This window comes from Phyllostomus discolor, chromosome 9 (genome assembly GCF_004126475.2).
Source record: "Phyllostomus discolor isolate MPI-MPIP mPhyDis1 chromosome 9, mPhyDis1.pri.v3, whole genome shotgun sequence".
In the NCBI taxonomy this organism is placed as follows: Eukaryota; Metazoa; Chordata; class Mammalia; order Chiroptera; family Phyllostomidae; genus Phyllostomus; species Phyllostomus discolor.
The window spans coordinates 87660281-87688148 of record NC_040911.2 but is presented as its reverse complement, the minus strand read 5'-3'; the positions used below and the strand labels follow the sequence as shown (position 1 = coordinate 87688148).

Below are 27868 nucleotides of genomic sequence, written 5' to 3'. Positions count from 1 at the left end.
GGCTGCAGATCAGGGACCACCAGGATCCGGTACCAGCTCATCTTTTCAACCTTAATTGCCCTCTACATCCTCCGCCCCGATACATGCTCCAGCCACAATAAATTGGTGGGTATTTACCATCCATGTTGGTTCTCGGTGAAAGCTGCCATTTACCGAGCACCTGCTGAGAGCCATGCCCTTCGCCAGGCACTCAGCTAACACCCCTGTTTCACTACAACTCAGTCATTCATTCATTCAACAAATGCTTGTTGATAATGACTCTGTGCCAGGCAATGTGAGGTCGAGTAAATACAACACTAAACATAAAAGACAAATGACGACAAGTGGAGATAAGCATTACGAGGAATCAGAGGGAGGGGCAGGGAGCAGTGCAGTGGGGCAGGGGAAGGAAGTGTCTAATAAGCTGGGTTGGAAAGGCTGGGAAGGACCCAAGGCTGCAAAGGGCCAGGAAAAGAGAATTCTAGGCAGAGGAAACAGCACCCGTAGAGGCCTTGAGGTGGGGAAGAATTTGTTAAATAAACAGAAGACTCCTGTAGCTGAAGCAAATGACCACTGGGGAAATACATAACTGGAGAGGGAAGGCAGGGACCAGCTTATTCAGGGCCCCGGGGGCCACGGTCAGGAGTTTAGAGTCTGTTCTAAGGGCAGAGGAAAGACACTGAGTGACATGGTCTGACTGCGGCTTTACAAAGGTCATTCTCATTGCCACTTGGAAAGAAGACTTAAGGACATAGGTAACACATATGTATTTTTAGAGGGGAAGGGAGGGAGAAAGAGAGGGAGAGGAACATCAGTGGGTTGCCTCTTGAATGCCCCCAGCTGGAGACCTGGCCCGCAACCGAGGCATGTGCCCTGACAGGGAATCGAACCAGTAACCTTTCAATGTGCAGACCAGCACTCAATCCACTGAGCCACACCAGCGGGAGCAGTATGTGTCTCATATATATTATTTTATATAGATAGGTAGATAGATAGATAGATATACAGACATATGTATACACATATATATGGTTCCCTTTATATAATAAAAACACATTTCATATGCATATATATTTATACAGTATATATTAATATGTAATGCATTTACATATTTTATACAACAATACTAATATATATATAATGCATGCAAAGTAACTGGCCTAGCCTGGCACATAGGGGATGCTTGATAAATGTTAATTCCCTTTTCCTTCTCTCTGTCCCCACACCAGGCTGGGGTTGTCCTCTCTATCAACTTCTCTTCCTTCTGATTTTTGTATTTTCAGAATTTAGAGTTTCTGAGGACATACTCTCTCTATCTTCTTCACTGTTAGATACGAAAACTGTGGTTGAGCTTTCCTGCCTTCCCTCCTTCCCCTGGGCTGGACCCTGGATTGAGGTGGAAGGAGGAAGAGGAGGCAGCAAGTGCTGAGGCCTTCCCCCTGGGTTCTCATTCTCCCCCAGCTGCTCATGGGCAAGCTCAGAAAGCCTGGTTCTCAGGCAATCATGGGCTCCAGGGAAGGGGGGAAGGGAGGAAGGGGAAACAACAGGAAGCCCCAGCTCTGGGTAAGCTCTCTCCTCTGAGCCAGTTGAGGATATGTCAGACTATACAAAGAAAACACTTCCCTTGGAGCCTGGACACTCGCTAGGATGTGAGCCAATCCTATCACCATCTCCAGGAAGCGAGCAAGGGTCGTGGCCCTCACTTTGCCGGCTCAGAACCTGAGGCCCTTGGTGCGTGCTTGACTTGCCCAGGGATAGAGAGAAAATGGCAGAGCTCGAGCTGGAATCGTAGTGTGTGGCCGTCTGAGGATTATTGAGCCCAGAGCCACACTGTGCAGATGAACACACTGATGTCCAAGAAGGGAGAGGGATTTGCCCACGGCCACATGCTGAGTGATCGGCAGAGCCAGGGATGGGAGTCTGAGTGGCTTCTGCTCTCCAGGTCCCCGAGGCTTCCTTGAGACGGGTGAGAAAGGGGACAGAGGTGAGGCTGGGACTGGGGGAGTGACAAGGCAAGGACAGGGCAGCCCTGCCTCCTCAGGCCTGCCCTGCCCCAGCTCCCAGCGGCTCGTGAGTGTGGCAAAACCTGTCAAACCAGTCCCCGTGCCAGGGCCAAGTGGCAGAGCCTAGAGCTGCCGGGCATGGGGAGGCTGCAGATACCAACAGCAGGGCGGGGGGAGCGGGGGAGGAGGGCGGGCAGAGAGGACAAGGAGAGGCTGCTCCTGGGCCTGCCAGCCGCACAGACACTGTCCCAGGGCCAGGATGGGGCTCACAGCTGAACCACCCCTCACCTGGAATCAGGCACAACCAGGACTCACCAGGCCTCCCATCCCCTTCGGGCACAAGGGCCTGCACCCTGCTTCCCTTCCTCCTCTGGACACTCGACATATCAGCTGTCAGGGCCACCAAGGTGAGAGACCAAGGAACTAGTCTGGGAAACGTGACGGGGGCAGAGAAATACAACACAATGGCACAGACACATCTGCCCTCCCACCACAGCCTCCAGGGCGAAGTGGGGCCCCGCGTCTGGTCAGGCACACACAGGCTCCACCCAGGGGTGTCCAACCTTTTGGTGTCTCTGGGCCATGCTGGAAGAAGAAGAGTTGTCTTGGGCCACACATTAAATACACAAACACTAACGAAAACAAAAAAAATCTCATGTTTTAAGTAAATTTACAGTTTTGTGCTGAGCTGCACGCATAGCCATCCTGGGCTGCATGTGGCCTGCAGGCCGTGGACTGGACACCCTGCTCTACCCCTTGCGCTCCCCGAACCACCACCTCAGTGAGCAAAGCCCAGGAAACAGCTAAGCACCAGATGCCACTGCAGGGGGCGGGGGCCAGATCTGTGTTCTCGGGTGGCTCTGTGACAGCCCTGTGACACTCGGGGTAGACATGAGAAAACCTGACCTCAGTCTTCAGTTTTGACCCCCTCCCTGCGGAGGGGCTGGGTCAACTCCATGGTTTCGGGGGGCCTCGACGTTTTGCTCTCACCCCATCCCCACCCCATCCATCTCTTATCACCTCCTGGAGAAGAAAGCCTAAGAGGGCACACCCACCTTGTACGGGGTCCCTGTGGGACAGGGCTGGTCATGTGTCAGGGCCGCCTTGCCCGAACCTGTTCCCTCAGCGCTGGTGCCAGCCGAGGAAGGCGGGCCCACTGGCCAGCAGGAGGTTTCTTGGGCCAGGCAATGGGGGAGCCGATGATCCTGGAGCCCGGAGCCCAGGTCCGAAACCACTCCCAGGGTAGGAGGGAACCTGGGCATCAGCCTGGGCTCCTGTGAGCACAGGTCAGGTGGGCCAGGCAAGTTCCCCACAAATCTCAGGGACTGTTCTCACATCTCAACCAATCCCCTCATTTGGGAGACGGGGAAAAGGAGGCCCAGAGAGTGGAAGGGACTGGCCTAAGGTCACACAGCAAGGCTGTGGCTGAGAGGGAAACCCCACTCAGGCCTGACCCCCAGCCCAGGGCTCCCTGCACACGCTACCTCCCACAGCAGACATTTTTCCAAATGGACAATCACGCACCCCACAGGGGAACCGAGACGCCTTCCTTGACAGCCTTTGGGAACGGCCAGAGACTGGTACACCGATCACATGTTCAGCTGCTGTGTTCACCTGTTTATCCTAGCACGTGCGTGCGACAGTGTCTGGTGTATGCCAGGAACTCAGGGAAACTTGGTCAGCTACACCAAGGCTCAGTGGAGGAAGGACTGGAGGCAGAATCCACTTCTCAGACCAAGCCCTGGGGCGGGGGGCGGGAGAGCAGGAACTGACAGGGAGGAAATGGGATCTGGCTTTCTGGGGCTCAGGGGTCAGCCAGGCTGTATTGGACAAGCAGGGACGCTGTTGGCCAGGGCTCCAGAAATCCGAAGTGCGAGTTGGGTTGCTCCCAGTCCCACCGAAGGTATGAACTCAAGGCCTGTCTGCATGTTTCTGCGACTGGGCAAGGCCGCTGAGCCAGACACTCTGTCATTTAGTCAGTCGCTCACTCTCCGAAACTCCAGAGTGAAAGTCAGGGTGAGTCACAACATCGCCTGCATCCTTGTCAGAGCTGCCTGACCCAGAGGCTGGTGCACACAGCACCTCTGGCCAGGAGCTGAGGCCCCAAAGCATAAAGGCCTGAGCTGAAGTCATGGAGAAGCCACTTCTCCTCCCCTGAGACTCACAACCGTGCCTGTAAAATGGAGATGATGATGTCTTCCTGCCTCCATGGAGAAGTGCTCTGAAGGTCACACGCAGGGACAGATACGAGATTATTAATAAGGATAACACTGCCATCGCCGGCCCCCACAGAACCCCAATCTCTGGATGTCCATTATCATCATCATCATGGTTGTCAACAACATAGTAACACCCACCGGTTACTGGGCACTGGGCTGTGAGCCTTGTTAAAGCAACTCCCCATTTGCTGAATGAAGCCTGGCACGCCTCTGAAGTCACGTGGCCGCTTCGCTGACCCTCGAGGTAGGCGGCACTGGCTGTTTGGCCCATGAGGCAACCGAGCCCCTGGGAAAACTTGGCAACCGTGTGCCTTAACTCACTGACAAGAGAACACCGGGACACAAAGGACTATAGAGAATGGGTCCAGAGGGGGAAACTGAAACCCAGAGAGGGAAAGGGGCCTGCCTACTTCATTCATTCAGGCCTTCCTGAGACCTTCTCAGGAGCACACCCGAGAAGGAGGCCGTGTGTGCTGCTCTAGTTTTATAAGGCTGCCCCCACTCCACTGCTTTGCCAGCGGTGGGTACAGCTGGCAACCAGTGCCAAGTGCTTTCCGAGTCTGAGTCTTCGTTTCCCCAGATGCCATGTGGGGAGACTAACCTTGGTCCAGCAGTGAGTTCTAGAAGCCAACACTGCTTCCACAGGCCAACATCAGGCCCAGGAGGCCAGTCTCGGCGCCCTTGCTCCCTGCTGCCCCCAGCTCCAGGGACATCTGGAGCTCAAGGGCGCATGCACTAACAGTCACAGAGTTGTGCAACCATCACCGCCATCTAATTTCAGAATTCCAGTTGTTGTTCGAAAGCATGGAGCGCAGCCCCCACTGTTCCTTAGGAGTCCAGGGCCCCTCCCTGATTTGGCCCTGATGCCACTTTTCTGGGAAGAACCGGGGTGCCCCTAGGAAGAGTTTCTCTGGGGCAGAAGTTGAGCAAAATGTAAACATTCAGTGGACATTGTGTTTCACTCCATGAAACAAAGTTGTGGGTTTTCTGGGAAAGGGGCCCACCGTGTGAGCCCAGCCTCACCCCTCGAGCGGCCCTGAATGCCACGATTGTACTGACCTTGGCCTCAGTTTCCCCATCTGCTCTCCGGGAAGCAGCTGAAACATATGCCTCCAACATCCCACAAAGGGATCCTCCCCAACAAATGGCTAATCACATCCACCTTGTCAGAAGAAAAAGGCCAGCCTGTTAGTCAGCCAAGATTGGCAAGAGCAGTAGGCTCAGGCTGGCCTGGAGAGACTCCAGCATTGTTGCAGGGAGTAAAGAGGTGGAGAAGGGTAGGGGGACTGTTTCTTTGGGAGTTTCTTCACCCCCATGGCCTTTATCACCTGGCTCACTCCTGGAGCAGAATCTAAATCCCTTGCATGTTTCCTAAAAAGGGCTTTTCTAGTCTTCATCTCATTAGGCTTTACCCATAATCCTGAGAGAGAAGGTAGGGAGGCTATGATTACCCCCATTTTGTGGGTGGGTTAACTGAGGCTCAGAGAAGGTAAGCGACTTTTCCAAGGTCACACAGCTAATGAGTGGCAGAGCAAAGCTAGAAGACAGAAGCCAGTGTCGAGGCTTTCTTGCCATTGGCCGGTACTGATGGGTACTGGGACAGCTTCTGGGATTGTCTTTGGTCCAGTAAGGAAGGCGGCAAGATTCTGAGTAAACTGTTGCCAATTCAACCACAGCAGTTGTGTTACAAATGCTTCCTATAGGGATTGATTCTGCTGCCCCCCAAAATGTGAAAGACCCTATTCTAAGGGATAAGAAGAGCATTGAGAAGTAGCCAAGGCTGATGTGTCCATCCCTAGTCTACAAAAGAGGAAACTGAGGCCCAGAAAGAGGATGTGATGAGGCCAAGGCCACAGAGCACGTCAGTGCCAGAGCAAGGACCTCAGTGTGGGGCTGTGGGCTTGCAGGCCAAACGGCTTCCCCTGCACCACCCGCTGCCTGTGGAAATCTACCGCCTCTCACATTTCCTTGTCTCCTCCAGTAAACTGATGGTGGTTAAAACCCAGAGTCTCATCTTTCTCGGCCCTGACCCCTACAGAGTTGCCTGGCTTCTTGTAGGGCTTCTTGGAAACTCAAGGAGCATGTGGAATAAATGCATGAACTGACCTCTACCTCCCCTTACCACGCCCCCTCCCCCCACTCCACGCACATATCCGTTTAGTTCCCCTTCTCCCCACCCATTTGCCCAAATGTCAGGGAAAGACCAGCAGGCCCCCTCCTGGGAACTCCTAATCCACCTCCTCTGTCCGGGCTGTGCTGTGGCTGCGGACAGAGGATTCCTTGTTCCAGTGCTTCCTGCCCAGAGATCTCCGTGGGGCCCGTGCACTGGCAGGAAGGAGCCAAATCCCTCCTTTTAACTGGAACTAACACCACCCCCTACTCCCCTTCCCTCTCCCTGCCACCCCCCCCCGCCCCCCCAGCAACATGCTCCCAGCTCTGCTTGACATTTATTCTACCTGCCCCAGCCTGGCTCAGCCCCGCCCATCCCCTATAGCCCCTGCTCCTTAGGGAGAGAGACACACCCCCAAGACTTCCCCTAGGGGTACAGAGGTGCCTCACAGCTAACCAAAAATAAAAACCAGAGGATTCCAGCATGACAGCATCACCGCCCTGGCAGTTGTGTCTTACTAATAACCCCACGATGACATTTGCGTATTACTTCGCAATTCCCCCATCAGTGTGACTCCATTGGCTAGGTCCTCTCTCCATGCCCTCGTCCTGCCAGATTCACAGAACCTCAGAGTTAGAAGGGGCCTTTGACACGTCCCGGGGCCAGTGGTTTGCAAAACATCCCGCACAGAGCCAAGGACAGTTCCCTGTCTCAGGCTGCTGGGGGCTGAGAAACTAGCCAGTTGGGGTGCCCCAGCCCAGCCCTACCCTGACTCCAACCACTACTGCATCCCCTTTCCCTGACTTGTACATTGAGAGTCTTTCAAGTTCATTTGCAAAGGGAGCTTTCCAGCTAGAAAGTGGGAAAACAACTCATTTACTCTGACCCCACCTTCCCCAACCCCCTGCCCTGACTTTGTGTATATATCCCTGAGGCCAACAAAAGGGAAGGTAGCTGCCTAAGGTCACTTAGTCATCGGTGGCAAAACCAGAACCCAAGCACCCTCTGCTGAACCCAGTCTACAATCTAGAAGTGGTTAAGCAAAAGAAAACAAGGGCTCCGGTTTCCACTAATACAGCTTCCAGGTCCAAGGTCATCCGTCACCAGCCACGACATCATGGAAAAAGCTACACAGGCAGAGCACGCTGTCTACCACTGATTTGCTCAAGAAATATGCATTTCAGCCCCCACCTCAAAATAAGCCAAAACCACGGAGGACCCACTGCATTGCCCCCCTTTTCAAACCCACCAGAAATCTGTGGCCTAGACAAATCCTCATGCCTCCACAGCAGTAAAATGTATCGAAACAGAGAGCCTGAGGACCTGGAAGGCCGACTGTCCAACCCGAGCAGGAGAAGGAAAGACCGGCTGTGCCAGTGCGAGACTCACCGGTCCTCGGTCCGCACCGCTCCCTGGGGGGACGACGTCACTCAGGCACCTAGAAGGAGGGAACGGTGTTAGCTGCTCTGAACTGAGATCATGGGCCCAGCATGGAGCTGGCAATTGAGAGGCTGGCATTTGACTCTCTGAGGAACCTCGGGGAAGTTGCTGAACCTGTTAAACAGAAAGGCCCGTGTGACTGCGCAGAGAGCAAAAAGGAAAGGAACAAATACGATGCCGGAGCGGCAGCAGGGCCCAGGCCGTGAACGGCTTTGGAGGCCAAGGCAGAGAGTTCGGCGTTGATTCCAAGAGCAGTGGGGAACGGCTCGTAATGCAGAGACTGGATGGAAATGGGCAAGAGGAGCTTTAGGACCGTGAGTCAGGAGGTGGTTGCAGTTGTGCAGGGGGGCGTGTGACAAGGGCCCAGACTGGACGGTCGCAGTAGAGCTGGAAAAAGTGGCAACGGGCTGGATCTGGGGGGTGAGGGAGGGCTGAGGCCTACCTGCCCCTTGGGCACTTACTTCCCTGTCTGTACCACGGGCTCCAGCACCCAGGGAAAAATACCCATCGCTCTCCCTACCTGGCCTACCCTTGCCTCAGTCCCCATCGGTAAAAATAAATACGGTCGGACTCAGTGGTCCCTGGGGTCTTTTTAGCATTAAGATTCTGTTCTGGTATAATCTGCTCACAGTATTAAGCCCCTTTTCAATCATCTTTAAGCCCCAACTGCAGGACCAGCCTGCTACACAATGGGGCAGGATGGCTGGAGGGAGAAGCCTCAGGTCCCCCGGACTCTCTCTCACACTCAGAACAGTAAGTCTCCAGGTGGGCTGAGACATTTCCACTCCCTGTGGAACATAAGAATCGAGCGAATAGGAAGGTCACTTGGGCTGAGGTTGGAGCAGCAAGAACAGAAGTTGTGTGCCCAACTGCCTTTTTCTTTCTCAGCTCTGGAGGCCAGCAAGGGCCTCAGGACACTGCTACTCCAGCTGCAGCATCGGTCACCCGGCAACCTGCTTCCCACCCAGTTTCCTAGCAGCCAGGCGGATGCTGGGAGGCAGCGCAGCACAGTGGTTGCGAGCTTGGGCTCTGTCTGCCTCACACAGACCTGGTTTGAAGTCTGGCCCCACCACTCTCTAGTTACATGGCCTGGAACAAGGCACTTCACTTCTCTGAGTGCTGGCTTTCTCATTTGGAAAATAGCAGAAAATAGCGTCTGCTGCTTGGGCTAATGAGAGGATTAAATGAGATGATGCGTGTGGAGAGCTCAGCACAGTGCCTTATCACAACAGTCCAGCAGGTAGCAGGGTCCAGTGCAGAGGCGGAAGCTGAGACCCAGGGAGGTGCGATGATGCACTGAGGACGAGTACAGCAAACCCGCACAGGAATGAGACCCAGAGCTGGGTTCTTCACAGCTGGGTTGTACGTACAGCATTCTGGTTCCGGCTTTTCAGATGAGAACGCTGAGGCTAAAAAATTACAAGTGACTTGACCAAGGCCACAGAGAGACCCAACGGTACAAGAGGAATTTCATCCCCAGCCCACTTGATGAAAAAGCCCGTGGTTTCCCCCACGTGCCTCCAGAAAGTAGATGTGTGTGGAGAGTTCAGATTTCAGGGCTCTTTAAACCTGGAACAGGGACAAATGCAAATCTGGGCAGATGGGGGGGGGAGGGGGAGCTACCTGGAGAGGAAACCAGAAGGAGCTGGTGAAACAAAAGCCTCTTTCTCAGAAGCCCTCCCTAGGGACCCCGCAGGAGAGGAGGGGGCTGACAAGCAGGGCCATCCGTCCTGCCACGGCTGAGCTGAGGGCTGAGTCTAAACAAACAGAAACAGTTCCAGCTTGGCCATCCACTTGTTGGGTGATCCTAGGCAGATCACACACACACACACACACACACACACACACATACACAGTCCTCTGTTTCTTCAACTCCAGAATGAGATGGCTGCACTGAAGGGTGTGTCAATTGTGAGAGACGAATAGTAACAACCCCTCGTCAGCCCCTGACTCCTGGTCAGGCCCTGATCCCATGGCCCCAAATGGTGGCCTCTTGGCGCTGGCTCCGATATTACCCAGCAGGGCTGGGGCGTCCTGCAGGCAGGTTCTGTCTGGGTAGCCAGGTCACTTCCCCTCGACAGGCCTCAGCTTCCTCACCTGTGAAATGAGTACCTACCTTTGCCTGATCACCTACAGAACAGGAAGTTCCAAGGAGCTACCTCAGAGGCAACAAGTCTCCTGAGGTAATGAACAAAGCACCGCCCAACGCCCCATCCCAAATGTATCCTCAAGCTCTTTTAACTCCTCCTCCTTTCCCTCCGGTCCAGGTCCCCTTTGCACAAATGGAACAAGAGAATCCAAGCTGATGAGTGCAACAGGAGTAGCAAAACCCCACACAGCTAACAGTAACAGCAACTGCCACCACCGCCAATACCTGACTACTCACCTGGGTGAGCCAGGCACTGGGCTAAGTGCTACACTGGGACTAAATCTCAGGTAATCTCCTCAATCAATGAGGTAAGTCCCACAATTAGTCTAGATTTACAGATGACAGGTTAAGGTTCAGCAAGGTGAAATGACTTGCCCAAGGTCATGTACATAGCAATGAGTAGCAGGGCCACCCAAATATAAGCTCTTCTTTTGACCTCAGAAATCTTCATCTTGCCCTGACTGGAGTGGCTCAGAAGGTTGGGTGTCATCCTGCAAACCAAAAGGTCGCAGGTTTGATTCTCAGCCAGGGTACACGCCTGGGTTGCAGGTCGTGGTTCCCTGGTTGGGGGCGTGGGAGAAGCAACCAATCAATGTTTCTCTTTCACATTGATGCTTCTCCCTCCCTTCCCCTGTCTCCAAAAAGTAAATAAAATCCTTAAAAAATAAATTTAGCCCTGGCTGGTGTGGCTCAGTTGTTGAGTGCCAGCCTGTGAATCAAAGGGTCACCAGTTCAATTCCCAGTCAGGGCACATGCCTGGGTTGTGGGCCAGGTCCCCAGTGGGGGTTGTGTGAGAGGCAACCACACATTAATGTTTCTCTCCCTCCCTTCCCCTCTCTAAAAAATAAATTAAAATCTTAAAAAAAGTAAAAAATAATAAATTCAAAATAAAAAGAAGTCTTCATTTTATCCTTGAGGCTATGAATGGGGTTTCCAGGGTAACATTCCACACCACGGGACATGGCACAGATCTAGGCGGGCAGTGAATGGGAAATATCTGATCTTTATCCCCCCAAGCCTCTCCGGATAAGGGTCATGACAGACTTGCATTATCATTCAAATGTGTCCAACCCAGCTCTCTAACTGCAATAGCACTGTCCCATCGAAGTACTGTGCAAACCTTATATGTAACTTAAAAGTTTCCACTAGCCACATTTTATGCATATATGTATATTTGTATGTATGTATGTATGTATTTATTTTAGAGAGGGGGAAGGGAGAGAGAGAGAAACATTGATTGATTGCCTCTTATGTGCACCCCAGCTGGATCCCAAACCCACAACCCAGGCATGTGCTGTGACTGGGAACCAAAGCCTCGACCTTTCGCTTTGTGAGACGACACCCAACCAGCTGAGCCACACCAACGAGGGCGCAGTAGCCATATTTTAAAAAAATACAAAGGAATGAGTGAAATAAATTTTAATAGCATATTTATTTGACCAAATATGTCAATTTCAACATAAAATTGACATAAAAATATTATTGAGGTATCTTACATTCTTTTTTTCGTACTGGGTCTTCTAAGTCTGGTGTGTAGCTTACATTCAGAGCACCTCTCAATTCTTTTTTCTTTTTTTTGAAAGAGAAAATAACCAAATTTAATACACACACATATCTGGGGACCCGACATACATGAGAGAGTCAGAGAGCACACACACAGGAGAGTTTCCCGCGCATCTCAGCTCTGACGCTAAGCTGTCGTCAGATATTCAGATCCCCCAGCCTTTACAACTGAAGCAGGAGATTCATGAATCTAAGTTCCTAAATATGTATAGAAGTTTTTCAATAACCAAACAGAGTATTCTTTTCAAATCTGAAGTTAATCAAATCGAATAAGATTAAAAAGGGAGTTCCTCAGTGGCACCAGCCATGTCCCCAGTGCTCAACAGCCACCTGTGGCTAGCGAACGCCATTCGGGGCGGCTTACAGCTCGGGGCAGTCCAGTCCAGAGGGTGGGTGCGGCCTGCGGAACCCTAGGCCAGAGCCAGGCCTCCCAAGGGAGAGCTGAATCAGCATAGAATGGTATCTTACTCATTTAACAAACCTCTACTGAGCCGGATACACATATACATATTTTTAATTTTATTTTAATCATTGTTCAAGTTCAGTTTTCTGTCATATATTTTAAGTTTTTAATCCTCACCCGAGGACATCTTTTTTATTGCTTTTAGAGAGAGGGGAAGGGAGAAAGGAAGGGAGAGAGAGAAACATCGATGTGAGAGAGAACCATCAGTTGGATCCGTCAATTGGGTCATACATGGGGTCATACCTGCCTGGACAGGGGACTGAATCCGCATATGTGCCCCGACCAGGAATCGAACCAGCAATCATTTGGCGGACAGGACAACACTCCAACCCACTGAGCTACCTGGCCAGGGCTGAGCCTAATATTAACATCTACATCTATCCATAGCCTAAAAACTCAAATATGAGACTAATATTAATTTCTACATCTGGGGTTTATTATATTCACAGTGATGGTAACAAAGGGATCAGAGCAACTATTGTTCAAAGGATGTCACTTTGGCTTAGAGAGGTGGGCCACCTGTGCAAGGTCACCTAGCGTTGACCCCTGGCCTGTCTGACTTGAAAGCCTGAGCTCTGTCCCAAAAGCTTGACAGGGCCCCCCCCTGGAGCTCAGCCTCCTTAAAGAAGAAATAAGCCTTCGCCACTATTCTTGGCCGCCCCTCCTCCCCCAGGCTAGAGAATGGCCTAGAGTAAGACGCCCAAGAAGAGGGTAAAGTAGAAGAGCAGGGGAGAGGCATGGCATGGCCTGGCCTGCACTGGGCAGTGGCCCTGTGCACAGCGCTTAGGCCGCTGAGATGACATCCCTCCAGCCCCCTACCCCTACCAAGCAGGAGGCAAAGCCCGCAAGGTCCACTGGCTGCCTGCCGTCTGGGTGGGTCCCGGGGTCGGGTGCCATGCCTCACCCAGAGGCCCTTGGACCAGGGCCACAGCCAGCACTCACCTCCAAGGTCACCTCAGCTGGAGTCCAGGGAAAGGGTCCAAAAGGCAACCCTCCTGCTAGAAGGAGGGAGGAACAGGTTCTGGAGGTGGATTCCAGAGTAGGGAAAAGGTGGCAGGTACAGGCCAGAAAAACCTGGGTGGCCCCACCCCTCTCCTGGGGAGCTCAGCTAGCACACGGCCCAGCAGGGTGAAACTCTCCCCAGCCATTAGGTTTAACAATTAACTCTGAGTTCCATTTCAGCAGGAAACAGTTCCAGCAAAAAGCCCCATGGGGGTAGGGGGACTTGGAAGGAGATAGAGGGGACAGGGCTAGAAGATGTGAAGGGAGAAAGCGGTGGTTAGTGAACTCCCTCATCACTCCCCCCCCCCCCCCAACGTATCCTTCCAACACGGGACGGCCCTCATGCTAAGGTGTAAGTTCCATAAGGTTGGGGCGGTGGACCTGGCACATAGTAGGTGCTCAGTAAATAAATACATATATTTTCTAACCCTCACCTGAGGATATGTTTTTATTGATTTTAGACAGAGAGGAAGTGGGGGCAGAGAGACAGAGAAAAACACTGATTGTGTGCCTCCTGTACACTCCCAGCTGTGGATAGAACCCACAACCTAGGTAAGTTCCCTGACCAGGAATCCAACCCGCAACCTTTTGGTGCATGGGATGACGCTCCAGCCAAGCGAGCCACCTGGCCAGGGGCTCAATAAATATTATTAATTAACAAACAGAGGGGCTTTGTTTGAATGACACAGGCCAGACAGATGGGCAGACTGATGGAGGAGTTCTGGAAGGCAAAAGGTGGCGTGCCCGAGGCGGGCCACCTCCCCGACCCCTCTGACTGCAGGTCCTCACTGAGACCACGCGGGGCTGAGGACTGGGGTGGCAGCCATCCGGGGTCTGCCACGAACGTGGCTTTGAAGTCCCCCAGCACTGGCTCTGCTCTTCCCAGCTACGACCTTTGGAGCCTGCATTTCTTCTCCCATAGAGCGGGGGTGAAACCACTAAGGCACCCCGCACAGGGCTGCACAGGGCCAGGCTCACAGATGCTGAGACGCTCTGTGCCACTGTAACACCATGTGTCGCTGACTACCTGGCAACAGCCTCCTCTTCCCAGGCCACCCCCTGAATGCCCCCGAATCTCAGTCTTCCCCTGGCTCCCGCCGATGTGGCCCTTTTTCCTTTCTGGGGAGGAAAGCCTGGAACAATGACGGCTCCAGCCCCCTCACGTCCCACTCACCTGGGATCACACCCCCTGCCACACACACACACACACACACAAACGCACTCACACCCTGGCAACGGATTGTTCCCAATCTGACGTTTGCTTGTCATTTACACCCCTCCCTGGGTTTCCTGACTCCCCTCCTCACCCTTTTGCCCCAAACCCTAACACAGGCCTAGGTCCACAGTCCACCTGGGGCAGGCACTGAACGCACTGTGGCCAATTCACTCAAGCAGGCTCCCCCTTCCGAGCCTCTGCTTCCCAGCTGTGTAACATGAGGGTGAAGGGGGTGGAAGCAGGGAGTGGCTTCTCCTGCAGGCCGACTCTGATATTTAGTCTGATATTTCTGGGACCAGTTTAGCGTCAGACAGAGCAGAGCTCGGATCTCCACCTTGGCCAGGTCAGCAGGCTGCCCTGCTATTACGGAACAGATTCCGTGGTGAGCCTGCAGGGGCCTGGGCCTACAGAGCCCACCCCCAACCATGGATAGAACCCACAACCTAGGTAAGTTCCCTGAGCAGGAATCCAACCCGCAACCTTTTGGTGCATGGGATGACGCTCCAGCCAAGTTCAGCTCAAGCTCAAGCCGGGGCCAAGGGACAAAGGCCCTCCCTGCTCACTGGTCCCCACTGTCTCCTCCACAAGGCCCTAATTTTTCTGCCCTGCCTTTCCAGTCTTCCTTCTCTCTCCTGCTCATTCACACAGTGGCATCATGAGCCATCGACCCCCCAGATTCTTCTTAGCAAAACAAAGCTTGAAGCTCCCCCTCCATCTGGGGTGCTGAGCCTAAGCCCCTTCTCTGTTAGATTCTAGAGCTGCCTCTGCTTCCACTCTGCTCTTTCCTGCATTCTTCCTCCAGCTCTTCACACATGTGCCCCACTTCCCCGTCTCCGGGCTGGAGCCCCCTCCTTCCCCTCCATGGGGATACCTGTCCCCCTGCCTCAACTCACTCAGCCATGTCTCTGCCAGATGCTACTCGCTCTAACAGAGTCTAACAGCCCCTACTTGACCTTCAGACCCTGGGCTCCAAGAACCCTGCAATGATTTCTCTGTCTCTCACTCTCGCCACCCAGCGCGATGCTTAAAACACAGTAGGTGTCTGCCGAAACTCCAATAACAACAACCAGTAACTGAAAAATAATGCATTATAACCATTTATTGACCATTTGTTCTTTACGATGCTCAGATCTCAGCAATTTTACACACAGAATTGGGGTAATCCTCCCAAGCCCCCAAAAGATTTGTCATCCGCGCCCCTCTGTTTTAAGCTGAGGAAACTGAGACTCCAAGAAGAGAAGTGACTTGCCCAAGGTCACACAGCCAGGCAATGGCAGGGTCAAGACTGGAGTTTAAGTTCTTACCCACTGCCCTACTTGGCCTCCTCCAGCCCACGAATAAAGGGAGGGATAAGTGAGAAGCCATGGCCTGCCAGTGAGGGGCCACAGGGGCTCAAACCAGCCCCGCCAGGGCCAGAGGCAGATTCTGCAAATAGAACTTAACAGCCTTCTATCAAGCTCCTGCTCCATGCAAAACTCTATGCTGAATGCTGGCAAGAAAAACAGTAAGGTATGAGACATCCTAGGGTTCACAATCTAGCAAGAGAAACAAGCCCTGTCCCAGGATAAAGTGAAGGCCACACAGAACTTGTGCCCAGAAAAAAAAACAGATAAGGCGCTAAGAGAATGCAGAGGAAGAAAAGACAAATTCTTGTTGTTGGGGTGGGGGTGGGAGGGCTCACAGGGCTTTGTGGGACAGAGGTTGGTACCTAAGCTGAGCCTTGAAAATGCAGACAGGATTTCAACGGCGACTGCAGGGAGGGGGTGGCATTCTTGGCAAGGAGGAACCCAGGGACCTGTGGCAAAGACACAGGTAAGCACTGGGCGTGTCCCAAGAACCTCAGGAGACACATTCTCCAAACCCCTCCCCTTGGCACTGGCCCCAAGTGTCCGGCTCTGAAGAGAGGCCATCTTGAGCGTCCCCAGACTCACAGGCACCAGACTCATTCATGGTGAACAGGCCTGGGAAGGAGGAGAGGGCTGAGCCTCTGGGCACGTGGATTGACAGGAGGACCTCAAGGGGCTGGAATCTGGGCTCTTCAGGAAATGTCTGAAGATGGGAGACACTAAAAGAAGTGGGTGGTCCCACTGGAGGCGGTGAAGCTAGGGAAGCAGCAAGAAAAAGGGCAAAGAATATAAACTGGGGACCAGGAGACCTGGCTTCCAGAACCACGGATCAAAGTTAAATGGGACCTTGAGCTGATCTTGCCCAACCTTCGTTTTACAACTGGAAAAACTGGGGCCCAGAGAGGGAAAGGGACCAGTGCACAGTCCCTGAGCATCCTCACTTAAAACCAGCAATGTGCCGAGGGACAGGGGACATCTGTCTTCGACACCTGATGCTGCCGTGAGCTCCCAGGTGACCCTTCTCCGGTCACTAGGCTCCCACTCTATAAAACGGCCCTGGGGACGGCGGTTCCAAACTTTTATGGGTCGTGACTCAGAGAGTCAGGTGGTGCCTACGGATCCTCTCCCGAGATCAAACCATACTCTCGAAGGTATGTACTGTGTCATTTCAGAAGTTCACAAACATGTGAGATCAGCATTCTCCAAGGACAATCTGAGAACCTCTGTCTCCCAGTCACTTTGTCAGGGAACCTGTTAAAATGGGCTGATTCCAGGGCCTCACTACAGATCTGCCCTCCTAGGGCGCAGCCGAGTTTGACTCTCTGGGCAAGTCCTGGAAGAGAGTGTTTTTAGCCAGCTCCTCTCTGCTGCTCTTGGGGAAGCTCTGCCTTGGGGAGCCTAGAGGTGGGGGGAGGTGCCGAGTGCTCTCCTTTCACATGCTGAATTTCTGCTTCCCTGCCTATAAAGAGAGGGTTCTATGGCCGAAAGTTTTAAAGCCACTGCTCATTAATCAAGGTCCCTCCGGGTTGAGCCATCTGCTCAAGCTGACCATGGGCATGGCCATGGTGGAAGCGGGTGGAGGCCCAGCAAGCTGGCGGCAGCTGCCCAGACTCTCAAGAAGTGCCGTTCTAAGTTCAGCAGCCCTGCCTGGGAGGGAGTCTGGCCTCCTGGGCTGAATTTAGGGTGAGAGGTGGTTTCTAATCAATCCTGGCCTCGAGGCTCCTTCCCTCTCTCCGGCCTGTCAGCTCTGGCTTCCTTCCCTTTTTCTTCCCAGCACAAGGGTACTCCTGAACCTGGGTCTCTGAGCTCCAGCCTCTGCCTTCCTTCCCCTCTCCCCATTGCTGAGCCTGATAGAGGATCGCTAAGCCCCCACACTCCCAAGCACCCTTCTGAGACAAAACTATCACCCTCTGCAGATGATAAGTATTTAACTGGAATGAACACTCAAGATAACCTATGAAAAACATAGGTGACCAGTAACAAAACAATATTTGGGAAATAAGCCAAGTGCCTTCAGACCTGCTCTGTCACCTGCCCCTGATGCGGGGGTCTGTCCCACAGGTGGGCAGCTGCCTAGGACCAGGTGGGCTCAAAGTCCTGGCCAGCCCCATGGCTGACACTTCAGTGTCAGTCTCTGCGGGAGTGACAGCACAGGCCTGGGAGACAGCAGACCCGGACTGGAGACCCTGCCCTCTGAGCCAAGAATTTGTTCTCCGAATCTGAACAAATGCATATCCCTCTGAGGCCCCCTAAAAGTTCTCACAGGCCCCACCTGGGGCAGTGTAGGAAAGACTCAAGAGCACCTGCTGGCTTTAGATGGATCTAGATTTCAACCCCAGCTGTGCTGCCTGCCAGCTGAGGACCGGGTAGGCCTTGGGCGAGTTACTTAGCCTCCTTTAACAAAATGCGGAGCTAATCTCCGCCTCGCTGGGTAGGCTCAAGGATTAAAAGACAGGGGTGTGAAGGCGCTGAGCATGGGATCTGGCACGTGGTAAACCGATCAATGGAAGCAGTCGTATATCAGCCACCAGCGAGCCTCTGCCAAGGAAGACTAGGCCTTCCGATTCTGAGGTGGCCCCAAGCAACCCTAAAACCACCCGGCTGAACTGGGTCTGGGGGCTTTATCTTTAGGCCTTTAATTTGGACAGAAGATGAGGAGAGGGAGGAGAGGAAGGCAGAAGAGTGAGAAAAAAACTGAGAACGGGAACAAGACAAGTAAAGGAAAATCGAGGGGTGAGGAGGAGCCTGGCCCCCCCAGCTGAGGGGAAAGGAAGATGACTTCAGGGAAACTGCCAAGACAGGATGAGCCTCCTCTCCCTTCCAGAGCTTTCCTAGGCCCGCCAAGGCAAGACTAAGAGGGGCACTGCCTGCTGAGAGCACCGCCCTGGCTGTCAATAGGGACACTGAAGCCTCGGGTTACTTCCAGTTCTGGCTCCGCAAGTCGCGCTGCCCGCCCCGGGTGGCCTCCCCGGGCTGGAGCAAGCAGAGAGGGACAAAGCCAGGCGGAGAGAACAAGACAAACTGCCCCCCCCAGCCTGTAGAGGCACTGCCTGCTCACTCAGGGCTCAGGGGCCCCCTTGCTTGGGATTCTGGTCCTGACTCAGCAAGACTCTTCCCCTCTGGGTCTCCACCGCCAGGCCCTGTGCTAAGCCTTCTCCAGGCCACTACCTGCCCCAAGCTCCCGCTCCTGAGGCTGAAGTTGCAACTGGGGGAAAAGCACTGTTCAGACTGTAAGCAAGAGCCACAGACAAGGTGTTCCCTCGTCACTGACCTGCTGTGTGACCCTCTAGGGGTCACTTCTCTCAGAGCATGTTCCCCTCCTCTGGCTAATGAGGGCAATGAAGGGCAAGGGCCATCTCTGAGGTTCTCCCAACTCCGACAGCAGCAGTGTCTCCCAGGACACCTCGGAGCACAAAGGGGCAAAGAGGGCTCGCCTCAGGAGAGGAGTGGGCTCTGCTGGGCTCTGCTGAGAAGGCAGTGGATGTGGCAATGGCCAAGGGCTATTATGATGATGACGATTATAATTAAAAATCACAGCAACAAACTCTTAAGCACTTTACAAAGAGCTTTCTCGTTATCCCCCGGGAGTCACAATCTGGTGAGAGAGGTAGAGCTGGATGGTAATTATTCACATTTGGCAGATGAGAAAAGTGAAGCAAGATCGAAGTGACTTGTCCCAGCTACTAAGTGCAAGAAGGGGGAGCCGAAGGGGCAGTAGTAAGGATCGAGTGCCAACTGCGTGCCAGCTCAGGAGGCTTGCTCCCATCTGTCATCGTGACCAAGGCTCACAACCACAGCATGACATTGCAGACACTACTGTCCCCACCTCATAGAAGAGGCAACTGAGGAAAACAACTGATTTCTATTTGAGGGCTCAGGGCTGAACCATTGCAAAGCCTGGATTGGGACCTGGGCTTATAGGACTCTAAGACCTGCACTCTTTTCCTCTTCTTGTACGTGCCAGGTTGAAGTGTCCCTCCCCCCCCCCATTCATGTCTACCCAGAACCTCACAATGTGGCCTTATTTGGAAATAGAGTCTTTGCCGATATGATTAGTGAAGTAAAATGAGGTCATAGTGGATTAAGGTGGGTCCTAAATCCATTATGACTGGTGTCCTTGTAACAGGAGACAACACGGACACACAGGGAGGAAGGGGAGAGAGCCGTGTGACAGCAGAAGGCTGATGCTGCTAAAAGCCAGGAACCCCAAGGATTGCTGGCAACCACCAGCAGCTAGGAGACAGGCGTGGAACAAACTCCCTTCTCACAGCCTGCGGAAGGAAACAAACTTGGTGACATTTTTTTTTTTTTTTTTTAGAGAGAGGGGAAGGGAGGGAGGAAGAGGGGAAGAGAAGTATCAATGTGTGGTTGCCTCTCGCATGCCCCCTACTGGGGACCTGGCCCACAACCCAGGCATGTACCCTGACTGGGAATCGAGCCAGCGTCCCTTTGGTTCACAAGCCAGCACACAATCCACTGGGCCACACTAGCCAGGGCTGACTTTTTTTTTTAAATCTTCACTGGAGGACATGCTTTTAGAGAGGGAGGGAGGGGAGGGAGAGAGAAACATCAACTGGTAGCCTCTTGTAGGCTCCCCAACCAGGTATCAAACCCCAAATCCAGATATGTACCCTGACCAGGAATCGAACCCACAACCTTTCAGTGTACTGGACAACACACCAACCAATTAGGCCCCACTGGCCTGGGCTCATGCCAACACCTTGATTTCTGACCTCAAGCTCTAGAACTGTGACAGAATAAATCCCTGCTTTTTCAAGCCACTTGGATTGTGGTACTTGTTAAGCAACCCTAGGAAATGAATACACTGTGAGTCCATTGCACACTGAGAGGTCATATTCCACTTCTCAGATTCCCAGTCATTGGCCTTGGAGGTTAATGGAGGCCTGGGACCTGTGAGAAGTCATTGTAATCTCTCCTTCACCTCCCTGGCCCAGGTTGGCCTGAAGTCCATCCGCTGTGCTTCTTCCGTGTTCTAGGTCTCTATCTACCCCACTGGGCCCTTCCATCAGGTAGACAAACACCCTCTGAGCCTGGTCACCTGGTCAGTAGTGCCCCCACCCCCACCCCTACATCCACCCAGGCCATCCTCTAAAGACACCTGCAAAGCTGTTTTTGAAATGCAAATCTGACCCATCCAGGCTAGCTTTATCCTCTTCCCTTATACCCCACCCCCTGTAGGTCAAGATTTTCAGCCTCTGCCAGACTGGCCCCAACCTTCCTCTCAGGCCTTATATCCCAGCCACTCACCCCACCCATCCCGACCACTCACCGCCTTCTCCAACCACATGGAGCTTCTTGGATTTGCCCTAACAAGCCATAGAGCCTTTACACATGTTGCTCCAACTACCCGGAAGATAAAACCCAGTTCCAAAAAACCATCCCTCTCTCCCATGGAGCTTTTTCCTCTGTGAGCAGCCACATCCTGGCACCTTGTACACCATACACATTGACCTGCCTGCCCCCATGCCTAGCCTGTGAACACTTGTATTCATTTCTGTTTCTGTTAGGCTTAGGATTGGCAAAGGCATTCAAGAATGTTGAACTGAATGGTGGAGCAGCCATAATGCCAATAATCATTAACATTTATCAAATGTTTGCTATGTGCTTAGCACTGTGAAAAGCATTCCTTGTATCTTACCTCGTTTTGTTCTCAAAACAATGCTACGAAACAGATACCATCATTGGTCCTGTTTTACAGGTGAGGAATCGAAGAGATAAGGTCAACTTAGCCAAGGTCACCCAAATAGCATATAGCAAAGCCCAAACGACTCTAGAGCCAGTGCTAGTAACCAATGCTATGTGTTCAGTCCCTCCCAATACACTCACTTTACAAAAGAGGAAACAAGCAAGAAAGGAGAAGTGACTTGTCCACGGTCAGTAACAAGGCAGGGACCCTAATCTTTAGATTCCTTAACTCAGTGCTCTTCCTTCTTCCATTCTTGCAGGATCCTAATCCAGGAGGACACAGAAAACAAGCTGGGCTCTATCTCCTGAACAGCTTTCTCCTGCCTTCCCTGGAACAGAACTCAGCATGGGCCCGGGCACAGTGAGGGCTCAAATCTATGGCCACGAGATTCAGCAAAGAGACAGATAAATGTGCCTCAAAAATATCTGAGGCCTGCTTAGGTATTGCAATGTCAGGGCTTGAAAAAAAACTTGGGGTATCATTTAGTACCATCTCCCATTCTATAAAGGTACCCATTCAAGAAATTCATTGAACACCAATCATAAGCCAGGCACTGAGTGGGGGCACTAGAAGGCTGATAATTGAGTTCCTGCCCAGTGGTATTTGCAATCCAGTGAGAGAAGACGAACAGCTAACAGGTTCATGTATAATTACAAACTCTCATAAGTACTATAAAATACAGGAAGCTCTAAGAATGTACAACAGAAAAATCAGACTTAGCCTAGGGAGTTGGTGAAGCCCAGTGCGCCCTGAGAAAGTGACTCTTGGCTGAAATCCGAAGAGTGGGAGTTAATGAAGATAAGAAGCAGGGAATGCGTGTACTAGACAAAGGGAACAGTACTAGACAGAGGGAACGGCGTGTGCAAAATCCCAGAGGTGAAAGAGTTCCTGTTGCCTTGATGAACTGAAAGAAGGCCAGAGTGGCTGGTTTCCAGAGGGGTAGACAGAGACTCCATCCTGCAGGTCTTGTAGGTCCAGGTAAGGAGTGGAGAAACTGAGCAGAGCCAGACACCTCTGGTCCAGAACCTGGCCCAGCACAGACGCTGTCCATGAGTCATTGCACAATTCAGTGAAGGAGTGATTTGTCCAAGATCACAAGGAAGACCTGGGACTTGAAACCAGTACCGCTATCTGCCAGGTTAGGGTTGCAGGCTACTTCAGGTATGTGTTTGGGAAGAAGCAGGGGAGCCTTCCAGGTGTTTCAGCCGAGAGGAGGTTCTGGCTCCCTGTCTGCACTTCTCTTGAGCTCTAGAGTACCCCAGAATCACCTGCGTTTGTAAGACCGACTGCTGGGCTGCACCACCAAAGTTATTAATTCAGTAAGTCTGGCATAAGGCCCAAGAATTTACCTGCCTAAAAAAGACCCCAGGTGATCCTGTTGCTGTTGATGGGGTGGCCGTATGCTGAGAACCACTGCTCTGCACTAGAGTATATGGGTGCTGGGGGGAAGCAGGGGTGGAGACCATGGCCAGGATCCTCCAGGGCTAAAAGGGTAGATTCCTACATCTGGGTGACAACGAGACAAACTCTAGCACTCTGAGAAAGAGAAGGGGCCTCAAAATCCCAGAATCCAGCCTAATAGCTTCTCAGCCAGGGAAACTGAGGCTTGGGGCATTTAGACTGACATAAGAGAAGCCCACTAAAAATGTATTGAGTGAACAGGTAAGTGCATACAGGGTTTGACCGAAGTCAAAGAGAGACTGATCCCTCAGACGCCAGGGCTCCTGAACTCTGGGCCCTTCTTGTCCTGGGAAAGGAATTCAGGAAAGGGGACCACAAGCTCAGCTTTTCCCAGCTTCTGCTGCCTTGGGCAGGGAAACATTTTAAGAATTGCAGAAATCTGCTGTTGGCCTCCAATGCTATCACCCATCACCCTCCTTCCTTTCACACTCCCAGCTCCCTCCCTTTACACTCCAAAGCCTGTGCACTTTATCCTGGCAAGCCAGGCAGCAGAGGGGGAGGTGAAGTTACAGGGAAAAAGAACTGGAAGCGAAGGGAGGATTCTTGCCCTTGAATATACTTCTTTTAGAATAACTCCTTCCTTCCATAAAAGTCTCAGTTTCTCTCTGTCCTTGTATCCAGTCTTACCCCAATCTACCTACCACCTTTTCACCCAGTTTTTCTAAAATAGAATGGCCCTGGACAAAATTTTTCTATCCTATTCCAGTTGGCAGCAAAATGCCACTTCTCTTGCAAATGCACATGCACAGTCTCACTAATATACAATCAGCTAGACGTAGATAAAAACAAATATACCAGAATTTATAAAAACACATACGCATCAAGAAATACATCATTCACTGTTCACCGATAAACCATACCTAAGCACGAAAATGCATAAGAAATACACAGCACACATGCACACAGACTATAGATCTAGAAACTGCATCAATGGAAAAGGGGGTATGTACACACCAGAGACCTCTCTCAAAGTGCAGGTCTCCTGAGGGGGGATTCCTGGTGGGGGAGTGGGGGTGGGTGCTGGCGCTTTAAGAGAGTGGTCCTCCCTCCTCCTTTCAGGGCCGTAAGATGTGGCTCTACTCTCAGTGCAGGGGTGAGAGGGGAGTGCGGTTGACCCGGCCAGGCCAGTCTGGCCCTGGACGACGGTCCCAGCTCCGAGACAGGAAATGGATTCCTGAATCGACTGGGACACCAGCCTGAGGCCCGTTGTCGCTGCCGCTGCTACCTCCACCACCCCACACCCACACCCACACCCCACACACACCGGGCTTCGGACAGGACACGCCCTCGGCTCCAGCTTGACCCGGTGCGCGGGCTCCCGCTGTCAGTCACGCTCCCTCTTGCCCCCAGGGTGTGGCTGCCCACCTGCTAGCAGGGCGTCTCCTCCTCCCGCCCCCCCAGGACGCTCCCGTGGGCCCGCCGCGGGGTGGGCCCGCCGCCACCCACTGCCCGGCCAGGTGCCCCGCTCCCTGCGACCGCAGCGCCTCGGCCGCCGCCCCCACCCCTTCCTGCCGGCAGTGCGGAGACAAAGCCGCGCACACTCACACGGGGGCTACGCGGGTGCACACCCAACCTTGCACGCGCACACACGAGGAGTCACACTGGCGCTCACACAGCGACACACACACACACACACACCCCGCCACAGGCTCCCGCCACAGGCAAAGCCACTGGCACACACCCTCATCGAGATGTACACACACTCAGCTACACATTCGGACACACCCTCTCATAGACACATTCACGGAGACACACGCAGACACACACACCTTCTCCCAGTGCAGGCGCGCGGAGACACACGAGGCACACACACGGATGCACACACATGCACACCCGGGGCACACGCGCACACGCGCGCACACGGAGCATCCACTTGCACTGATCCACGTCCACTCGCGCGCTCACAGCCAACACACACCCGGCGATGTGGATCCAGACAAACATACCGGCGCCAGGATCTGGTCAAACGAACCGAAGCCGGGCTTCTGCCTCCGGCGCCCGCCCCCTGCCCGGTGGCGTCCAGAACCCCGGAGCCGGCCCGCCCGCCGGTCAGTGCTCGAGGACCTGAGACCGAACCTGGAGCCCTCTGTGATCACCTCCAACACACACACACACACACACACACACACACACACACACACACACACACGAGCTGGGCCGCGGCGGGGTCCTCTGGCCCCGAGGAGGGCAGCGGGACGGCTAACCTGGCGGCGGCACGGCTTCCGGCGCTGTCTGTCCTCGATCCGTGCGTCCGGCGGCCGCCCGGGTGGGCTCCGAGGCGCGCTCGAGCTGCGCAGAAAAGCCCCGCTCGCTCCCTCGCTCCCTCCCACAGCGCTCAGCCCCCTCCCCGCCCGCCCGCCCCTACACCCGGTCTCCCCAGTCCGCCCCGCCCCGCCCCGGCCGGCTCGCCCGAGGAGGCGGCGGCGATCCCGGCTGCCCAGGCAGCGGCGGGCGGGCGAGAGAGCAGCAGCGGCCAGCAGCGAGTGGCGAACAGCCGGGGGAGCGCCGGGGCCGAGCGTCGGGAGGAGCCGCGTCGCCCCGGGGAGGAGAGGAGGGGAGGGGGCTGAGCCCCACGAGCCCGCCTGGCGCTGGTGGCCCGCTGCCCACTTCCCCACGTGGGCCCCGCGCCCGGCGCCTACCTGAGCCGCTGCCGTGCTCAGAGGCCGGGGGGCCAGCGGCGGGGCGAGGAAGTGGAGACCCGGACCCCAGGCCTCATCGCCCTCTCGGTCCCAGCCGGTGGGCTCGGGCCCCGCTCCCGCCTCCTCCCGGTCTCCGCCAGTGCCGACCTCGGTTTTCCCTGGCTGGGATGCCTCGGCTCTGGGCCCAGTGCCCTGGGCTAACCCCGCGGCCAGGCGCTGAGCTCGCCGGCCTGCTACACCTCCAGCCCGGACCTGGCCGACGCCCACCGGCTTCCCCACCGCCCTCCCATTGTTTCTGTGGCGGGAGCTCTCGGAAGATCACGCCACGCAGTCCAGCCCCCTCTTAGGTGGCAATACCTCTGGACCCTCTGGAGGCTCTCGAAGCGCTGGCCTCTGGCTCTGGACCTGACGCCCACCGTCCACAGGCGCTGGCACACCCAAAGTAGAGAGCTTTTCTAAATCACCACCACAGCCCTTGTAGGCGCTCTTTCAGGAAGGGAGGAACTAACCCAAGTTCAGCAAGCCCGAAAGAGCAGCGGGAGAAGGTGGGGCACGGATTAGTTGTCCCCATTCCACAGTTGAAGAAACCTAGAGAATTCCTGCCCCAGAGCTCCTGGGAAGTGTAGGGCTCTCCAGAAATGTAGGGAATAATGAGCCTGGCCTTCTTGGTTGGACATTAAATAACGCACAGAGTGGGGGTGGGGGGCAGGGAGTAAGTGGTTCCTGCATGCACCTTCCTGGGTTTTACTGGAAGTCAAGAGGTAAGAAAAGGCCTGCTTAAGTACAGGAACTCTCAACTCCTTTGTCTCTCTTAGTCCTGACCATGGCCCTATGTAGCAGCTGTGTTTATCCCCACTTTCCAGACCAGAAGCTTGTCTTAGGTCTCCCCACCAGGCAGCACAGAGCCAATACAGTCCAACCATTACTGAAGTGTACTGCACTCCTCCCTCCTGTACAGGTACTAAGTGCCAAGCGAGCAGCTGAGAGCAAAAGAAATGAAGGAGGGACTTCTACAAACTTGGAGAGGGCAGAACTGGGGGAGCTGAGGCCACAGAGCAGGACTGAGCATGGCCTGGGGGCTGGAGGAATTATAATGAATAATAAAACTAGTGTGTTTGGGGCACTTGCTGAGTTCCAGGCACTGTTGTAAGAGCTTCACTTGCACTGACTCATTTAATCCCACAATAATGCTGTGGGAAAGAGGTTAGTCTTATCCCCACTTTGTATACCAGGAAACTAAAACACAGAGACGCTACTAGCTTGCAAAGTGGCAAAGCTAAGATCCAAACCCCAGAAGCTGATTCCCAAGCCCCCACTGTTAACTACCGAAGGCCAGACAGGAACAGCCCTGAATTCGAGGCAACTGTTTAAATGACAAGAACCCCCACCACACTACTGTCTCCCTGTGCATCACCGGTCTCCAGCCCACAGGGCCTGGTGTGCGGCCTGGCTGGTTAAACTACAGCATAGCTGCCATGTGAGGCCGGAGTGCTCGGCTGCAGCTTTCTCTGCTCTGCTGGGCGCTTTTATCAGTGGTTATAGATGAAGCAGAGGAAGGCCTGAAACACTAATCAAATCTACAGCTGTCATAAAGTTGGGATGGACAGGAAACCCTCCGGACACCAACATTCATTTCCAAAAGATCTCAGTAGCTTTAGGGCTGAGCTGAAACTGACAAGATAAAATGCTACACAGGATAGATGTAAACTCCTGCCCTTCGCTCCAAACTAGAGCAAGTCCCATAGAACTTTCTGTGATGTTGGAAACTGTCCTGAATCTTCATTGTCTGAAATAGTAGCCACTAGCCACCTGTGGCTGTTGAGCATTGACACGTGGCTGGTATAACTAAGAAACTAAAATAATTGCATTTCATTTTAAGGACTTTAAATGTAAATAGCTACATGGGGCTGTGGCTGCCACATCAGACAGCGCAGTTCTAAATGATCAAGGGCCCAAAATAAAGGCTAGAAAGACACTAGTTTTAAGAGCAGTTTCAGGGAAAATGACTTAAAGGTTTGAGCTGACCTCAGGCTCAACAGTGCAATGTGGCCAAACAATAAAAAGAAGAAGAAAAAGAAGAAAGGGAGGGGAAAGAGAAGGGAAAAGGGAAGGAAGAGGGAAAAAGAACATGAGATGCTGCATCAACAGAACCCAGGGGTTGGACCTCTATGGCGAATCTCCCTGGAGGCTCCGTGCTGCCCTGCCGACCGCAGCTGGACCACGGGCTTCAGCTCTGGGCTCCGCATTCTGAGGGGCGCAATGCCTGCCACACCGGGGCAAGTCCAGAGAAGGAGACCAGAATGCTGGGTGCTGTGTTGTGTGGTGAATGGTTTAAACAGCTCGGAGAAGGGAAAGTGCAAGGGGGATATAGCATGTGTCTAAAAACGTCTGAAGGGCTGTCATATAGAAGGAGATGAGATTTGTTTCTTGTCATTTACGTCTAATAACAAACTACCCTGCAAACCCCTAAGCTACGCTCTGTTTTCCTCAGCACCTAGTCTACCCAGGACCTGGTCCTTATTAAACATTGACAACAAATTTGCTAACAAGTGGATATGAAAAAATTCCACT

At 53.4% G+C, this 27868-nt stretch overlaps 1 protein-coding gene across 19 annotated transcripts in view; it reads right to left on the bottom strand.

The window, feature by feature from the left end:
* The window catches only part of EPB41L1 (erythrocyte membrane protein band 4.1 like 1), a 117953-nt gene extending 92144 nt beyond the window's left edge, over nt 1-25809 (bottom strand). For 6 of the 19 annotated variants that reach the window (XM_036009780.1, XM_036009779.1, XM_036009776.1 and 3 more), the window contains exons 1-2: nt 24863-24998; nt 7701-7749 (exon numbers count right to left, since the gene is read on the bottom strand). The gene's annotated coding sequence lies outside the window, so the exon portion shown is untranslated. Of the gene's footprint in view, nt 1-7700; nt 7859-24862; nt 24999-25654 lie in introns of those variants that run through there. The other 13 variants (XM_028523989.2, XM_036009785.1, XM_036009786.1 and 10 more) reach the window with 8 other exon arrangements.
* Nucleotides 25810-27868: the final 2059 nt, after the last annotated feature.